The sequence below is a fragment of the Vigna umbellata genome, chromosome 1 (genome assembly GCF_029865625.1).
Source record: "Vigna umbellata cultivar VRB3 chromosome 1, Vumbellata_1.0, whole genome shotgun sequence".
Lineage (NCBI taxonomy): Eukaryota > Viridiplantae > Streptophyta > Magnoliopsida > Fabales > Fabaceae > Vigna > Vigna umbellata.
The window spans coordinates 1,756,614-1,763,973 of record NC_142165.1 but is presented as its reverse complement, the minus strand read 5'-3'; the positions used below and the strand labels follow the sequence as shown (position 1 = coordinate 1,763,973).

At 41.6% G+C, this 7,360-nt stretch overlaps 1 long non-coding RNA gene across 3 annotated transcripts; it reads left to right on the top strand.

The window, feature by feature from the left end:
* Positions 1–874: 874 nt before the first annotated feature.
* LOC148204381 (uncharacterized) lies at positions 875–5,341 on the top strand. 3 transcript variants are annotated; one of them, XR_015779727.1, is made up of 3 exons: positions 875–2,142; positions 2,478–3,503; positions 3,629–5,341. It is a non-coding gene; the product is annotated as an uncharacterized LOC148204381 (long non-coding RNA). The 3 variants fall into 3 exon arrangements; XR_015779726.1 differs by having other exon boundaries at positions 2,465–3,503; XR_015779725.1 differs by having other exon boundaries at positions 2,451–3,503.
* Positions 5,342–7,360: the final 2,019 nt, after the last annotated feature.

Here is a 7,360-nt window from a genome sequence, read left to right as displayed (position 1 = left end):
GATGGCCTTGGAGCTTTGTGTGACGGTGGCAAGGATTGTCGCGTTGACAATGAAGCTCTCGATTTGGATGATTCATGGCTGATGCGCGAGAATGAAGATTCGAATGGAGTTCGAGATTAGGGTGGCTTGCGACATTATTGACGGTGAAGACTTGGTGGTTCGTGATTTGGGGGAGATCGCGACTTTGATGGTAGTGACCATGGAAGTTGCGTGTGATGGCTGCCATGGTTCTCTACAGGAGCAGCTTCATGGCGACATGATGACTTTGGACAATCTCTACGGCGGTGGTGGCGTTAGGGTTCGATGGCGGCGCTAGGCTTAGGTGACTAGAGAGAAAGTAGGGTTTCAGTTTCTGTTTGGGCTGAAGGTTGAAGAAGATGGTGACGTGGCGGAAGTTAAATGTCATCTCATTAGTCTTGTGCACACTTGGACTGTCTATCGTTAATGATTTAAACGCCGTTTGCAAAAAGGACTAAATTGAACAAAATTACATTCTTTAGGAAACCATTGAACATAAAAAAAAACTGGGACCAAATCAAACACACCTAACTAAAATAGGGACCATAAGGGGTATTAAGCCTATATTATAAATGATAATTTAGTTTGTTATATGAGTATGACTTAATTTATGAAATTTAATAGAATTAGGACAAAAATGTAAAAAAGTTTCAAAAATAAATAATGATATATCATTAGACAATTTTTTTTCATTGTAAATTTGTTAATTTAAACCCTTGGATGATCCTCGTAGTGGAATCTAAAGTGGATACTCTTGTTGAAAATGAAATTGGATCCTAAATTTTGAAAAATTGAACCAATTAAACCATTTTTGTTAAGTGGTAGAAACCATGTTAAAATGTGATTATATGATGCATAATAAATATGTTGAGGTGTATTATTTTATTATTTGAAAATAATTAAATTATGACATGTAAATTAGTAAAATAAAAAAGAAAATAGGAAGATTCTGGAACCCTAACACCCTCATCCTCCCTCACCGCCTTCCCTCGTCATCGCTTCTCCGTTCAAGCCAAGATCAGCAAAATCTTCATACCCGCCCTCAGCTTCACCATGACCGAAGGCAAAATTGTCTCCTGGATCAAATCTAAGGGCGACAAGCTCTCGAAGGGTGAAAGTGTTGTCGTCCCTGAGTCCGACAAGGCTGACATGGACGTCGAGACCTTCTACGACGACATCCTCGCCGCCATCGTCAAATCCGACGGCGAAATCGCCTCAGTAGTCGTCGCTACTCCCTATGTCATTGCTCCGGAGACTACTGCATCACCTCCTCCTCCAGCAAAGTCTGTTTCCGATGGGCCAAGGAAGACCGTGGCCATGCCTCAGGCTAACAAGGTCGCAAAGGAACAGAAGGTGAACATTGCAACGGAATACCTCCTTCTTCTAGCTTAGTTTTCCTCTTCTTTTCTCTCTTTCCTATTCAATCTTCATTCCTTTCGTTTCCCTGAATTTCCTCTCCTTTTATTTTATTTCAAGAAAGGATTTTTTTCTCCATCTTTTTTTAATATCGAGAGATATGAGGATCGTGACCGAAATATCCTTGGTAGACGGTGAAAAGGAGAAGAATGTTATAGGATATCATTGAAGAGTCAACCGAACGGTGGAAGAAGTCTGAGACTACCGAACGGTCTGTTGAAGAAGGCTACCGAATGGTCTGTGGAAGAAGGCTACCGAACGGTGGAAGAAATCTGAAGCTAACGAGCAGTCGGTGGAAGAAGGCTACCGAAAGGTCTGTGGAAGAAGACTACCGAACGGTGGAAGAAATCTAAAGCTACCGAGCGATCGGTGGAAGAAGGCTATCGAACGGTCTATCGACGAAGACTACCAGAGGTGGAAGATTTATAGAATATACTAATAGTCAGTTAATTCTGTTAGTTTACAGAATTAACTACACTCTGTAATTTTCTGCTATAATTTTCTGCTATATAAACAATGGTATTCTGTAACGTGAAGTTTTAATGAATGAAATCGGAAATTCTCACTCTTTCAAACCTATACTCTTTTATTCGAATTCCTTTCTTCTTACCTGGATTCCCTACGTCCTGGGTTCTTGTTCGAGACATTCGTCTTCCTAGAAGAACCATATCAAAGAAGAAGAAGCGATGATCCAATCGTCGATCCAAGGTACTGTAATTTGATTAACTTTTTTAATTGTTGTTGGGTGTTGGGGATTTTTCTTTCTTGCCCGGAAGACAAAACTAAATATGTTTTACTGGGTTGATTATGGGTATTGTGAACTATAAGAACATGGTTTTGTGTGTGTCAAAGTTGCTCTTGTGTGCTTGTTCTCTATATATGACAAGTCAAAGCGAAGAAGAAAACGTGTGTCGATTTATATGTTCCTGACTGTAAATGCGAAAAAAAATTAGTGTTCAGGTTTTCTATTGTGTGATTTTTGGTGTTTTTTTTTTGTTATTTGATAACATCTGAAGTGAATGAGGCCCAGGGGATGTTTCCAGATTCAGCGAAGATTGAAAAACCTACTCATGCATCCACTTCCTTCGAATCTCTCATGTAAGATCTGAAGCAAAAGATGCAAGCCAGTACAATTATGGGTTCTCTACAACAATTTGTTTGGACCAAGGGGATGGGTTTCGCCGCAAAGGGGTATGGTAATAACTACGGGTTTGTATTTGAAGTGAAGTTCCGCAATATGAAGCCATGCAAAGCTTCCCCTGTTGAAAGGAGTTTAGTCATGGGAAGATGTCGTCTCTGTTCCTGAAATTGGAGGTGATGGAAGTAGCTTCCTGGACCATGGCTTCCAGTGAAAGACATTTCATGGCTTTAGACATCTGTTCATTTGATAAATTTCATCGTACAAAATTCAAATTTTTTTTTCCTTCTCTTCATATCTATCCACAAATCCCATACCACAATTATTTCATTCTGGGTAAAATTTACATTACATATTTTACTCTCTTCTTTACACTTTTTCTCTTAGACCTTATAGCTAACTTATATTCTAAAGATTGACCATCTCTGTAAGACCCTGGAAAATAATGTACGCTGGAGTACGCGTGGCAGTTGGAGAACGAGACACCTCAACAACGTACGTGGCAGCCGCAGGAAGAAGCATTTCAACAGCAGACGCCAGGTGTCGCACTGCATGGAGCCTGGAGTGTTGAGCGCTGTGCAGTCCGCGTGTCACTCGGAGAGCGCGACAGTTCACTAACGAACGCCAGGTGTCACGACGAGAGGAGTCTAGAAAGCGTTAGTGGAATGCACGTGGCTGACGAGGAGTGGACGTTCGTTCGGCGCTGGAAACAAAACATGCGTTCTCAGAAAAACTCTTCTCTCTCTCTACACGCACACTCCTCTCAGAATTCTGGAGAATTCTTTTCTCTCCTCCTTCTCTCTACGATTTCCCCACCTTCTCTCTAAGATCACCACCGTTTCATCTCCTCCGATCACGATTCCGACACCATAGAAAGACTCCTGGTGACAAGGGCTTCAAGAAGAACCGTTCGGTTTGTGAAGCTGGACTGGTAAGTTCTCCCCATTGTCCTCTGTCGTTCGTTTTCCAAAGCATGCAACTCAGTTCTGAGTTCGTGCGTTGATTCAATTCTTCAAAATTAGTAGATCTGATAGTGTCGGGTATCACCTTGTGTAGTTTGGTTTAACGAGCGAAGGAACTGTGGTAGAGAGGTTGTGTTTCTGCATTGAGAACGTCCGGTCACATTTTAGAGGTAAGGGAAGCTTATTGATTTAATTCGTACGTTGTTGTATGTTTGCTGAAAACGAATGCATGTTGATGAATGACTGAATGTATGTATGCAGTATGAGTATGAAATGCATGATGGATGATGGTTGAGATGTATGAATATGAACATGGATAATTATGGTGTATGAAATAAATCTGTATGATGATGTTGAATGTGAATTATTAAAATGAATGTTATAAAGTATATAAATTGATATTTGATATGAAGTATAAAGTATATACTGGTATGATGGAACTTAAATTGGAAAACTTGAAATATGCACTTATGAATATGATAATGTACGTTCGTTATCGAACGGTCCTCTATCGTTCGGTTTCTAGTAAATTTGTTAAAAATGGAATTCTTTCATTTGGAAAGAACTCTGATCGAGAACGAGCGTTCTCATGTGAAAATACTATTCTGGAGTGTTCGGTTCAGAATAGGTGTACCTTAGTCTTCAAAATAAAGTAAAATATATATATCTTGCACTTTAAAAATTTGTAGCGCTCGGTCTTATACCGTGCGTTCGTTAAAAGTAGCGCTCGGTCGTATACCTAGCATTCGTCCTAATGAACTCTCAGTCTTATACTAAGCGTTCGTCTGCTCGGTCATCTACCTAGCGTTCGTCCTAAGTAGTGTTCGGTCTTATACCGAACGCTCGTCCTTACCTTTGATTTCTTAACGGACGTAAATAGCGTTCGGCCAAATACTTAGTAAATGTATATTATCGCGTTCGGTCATTGACTGGCAGTCGATTCCTTTAAACGAAAGGTTCTCAGTGTAGTTAATAACTCGTCTTGTTGTATCTTCATCCAATTGGATTCGGCCTAACATCTTGGTACTTAAAATATTCTGAATATTGATTGTACCACTCTAGAGTCAGTTCATTCAACTGATTTGAGTAGCAATGACGTTCGTCAAATAATCATGCGTCGATTCATTCTGATTGGCAACGAGTCCTTCTAAGTCTCGCTTTTAACGTTCGTCCTCTTCCTTCAGAAGACTGAACGTTCGTTATTTTGAGTATTTGAAACTAAAGATGAAAATGATAATAAAGTATGAAGTTTTAAAAGGTGAACACTATACGGAATGATTATACTATATTGGATTTTGGACGAGCGTTCCAGGGAGGAACGACTCATATATGTTGAATATGGAATTTGGTAAAGTATGATTGTGGGCATGCTAATGCTGGCTTGGTCCATCCTGATATTCCGTGATACTCATCTTCACGTAGAGGAGAGTAGTTCATGTGTGGGAATGGCAGGAGGTCCTATTCCTTAGGGGCACTTTGGATAGGGCTAACCTCGAGTGGCAACTGTTGAGTGTATCCCAGTTACTACACCACTCGGGTGCAAGGACGCCTGTAGCTACACAGATTCATACAGTCCGGACGGTCTGTCTAGTATATATATATGTTAAAAGTATATGTTGATGTATGAATTAAATTATAGGTTTAATCCTTTTCGACATCCCTATTTATGTACGAATGTCTCAATTGGGTCCTCGTTTTTTAAAGTGTATCAAAATGGTCCTTAATTTTGAAAATTGATATCAATTGAGTCCTTTCCGTTAAGTTGGCTGGACGGCGTTAAAAAAATTGATGAGTGGATGCTGAGATGACGAACGAACGCTCGTCCACCAGCGAACGAACGCTCGTTCACCAGCGAACGAACGCTCGTCCACCAGAGAACGAACGCTCGTCGACCTCTTACTGCTGGACGACCGTTCGTTCCACACTGGACGACCGTTCGTTCGGTGGTCGACGAGCGTTCGTTCGCTGATGGACGAGCGTTCGTTCGCTGGTGGACGAGCGTTCGTTCGTCATCTCAGCATCTACTCATCAATTTTTTTAACGCCGTCCAGCCAACTTAACGGAAAGGACTCAATTGATATCAATTTTCAAAATTAAGGACCATTTTGATACACTTTAGAAAACGAGGACCCATCTGAGACATTCGTACATAAATAGGGATGTCGAAAAGGATTAGACCTAAATTATATAAGCTTACCCTTTCGTTTTTCCTTGTGTTGTCTATTGTCTATGTACGTTCGTCCTGTCCTTGCAATGATCATCTGTGTGGATGTGAGCAGAAGGCGAGGCCACTCTGGAAGACGTCATTGAAGAAGAGAATCTGGTTGAGGTGGAAGTCAAAGCCGAGCCTTAGAACGCTCGTTTATATTAGGAGTTTAGATGTTAGCTTTCATTCCTTCCACAACCGGTGCAGTGTTTTCCTCCCACTAACTGAGGACATGACGAACGGTAGTGTGGTCCTCCACACTGGAAACAAGTAACGTTTCCGTGCTGCCCAGACTGTCCGGCAGGAACCAATGCTTGAGACCCGCTTGCATTAGATGGTTGATTTGGACGAGCGTAAGGGATTCTCCTCTGATTAACGTTGCCTCTTGATACGATTGGCCCCCTAACTACCTGTTGTTGCTTCTTGTGTCGTTCTGCTTCTGCCATATTCTTCTCTAATACCTTGGCTCTCTCAACCATAGCAAGAAACGACCGGATGCATAAACTGGAAATCAAGACCTTCAGATCACTCCGCAGTCCGTTCTCAAACTTCCTACACTGCCACTCTTCACTGGTGGCCATCGTATTGAAACGGACGAGATGCTTGAACTTGTTGGTATACTCCGATACAGACATTCCACCTTGTACCAACTAAAGAAATTCTACGTCCTTTGCAAAACGGACGCTGTCAGGGAAGTATTCTTCATAAAATTTGCTCCGAAACACTTCCCACATGATGGGATTTTGGGCGTCCGTCAAAATGGCTCTCATGCTCGCCCACCAGTGGCTTGCTTCTCCGGTCAGCAAGTACTCAGTGAACGCCAACCTGTTTTCATCCGGGCATCTCTTGGCGTTGTAGATTCTCTCCATGTCCCTTAGCCACTGATCTGCCTCATCAGGGAGGCACTTCCCACTGAACTTGGCGGATGGTGTTGAAGGAAGCTATCCAAGCTCCATTCAGTCTGATGAGTAGCGTTGGAAGAGGACGCTCCTGGTGTGCCTGTGGTGGCAGCGATAACTTCCATCAACTGCCTCTGGGTCGCCTCAGAGTTGGCGCGAGCGGCCTCCAAACTCTGTAGAGCAGTTGCGTTCTGCTCCATTAATGTAGTGTTTTGTTGTTGTAGTCTATCAATTACTGATTCCAACAACCTAGTGTTGTTGGGCGCATCAGGTTCATTGGACTGTGGTGGAGGAGGGAGTCTAGGTGCCATTTGTTCTCTGGAAACAGAGAAAAACGAGCGTTAGTCATGTTCAAAGAGTTAAAAAAAATAACTCATTAAACACACATTAAGCACACAGCAAAAACATGGTGTACTCATAACCTAAAGTGTCCTTAAGAGAACAAAATTGTTCTGATACCACTAATGTAACATCCCAAAATACAGTAATCACCATATAATAGAATTAATTACATTAAACAGTTAAGCAATGCAGTCTTACACTAAAATTGAGGTTCAAAAGCCGAACGGCTTAAAGTACAGAACTAAATACATAATACGGACGTATTGAAAATTCAAAACGAACGGTTTTACAAAAATCAATAACCGAACGTCAAAACTAAAAACAACTAACTATCAACTAAACAGCCGGACGCTCTATGGCTCAGCTTTAACTTCCACGT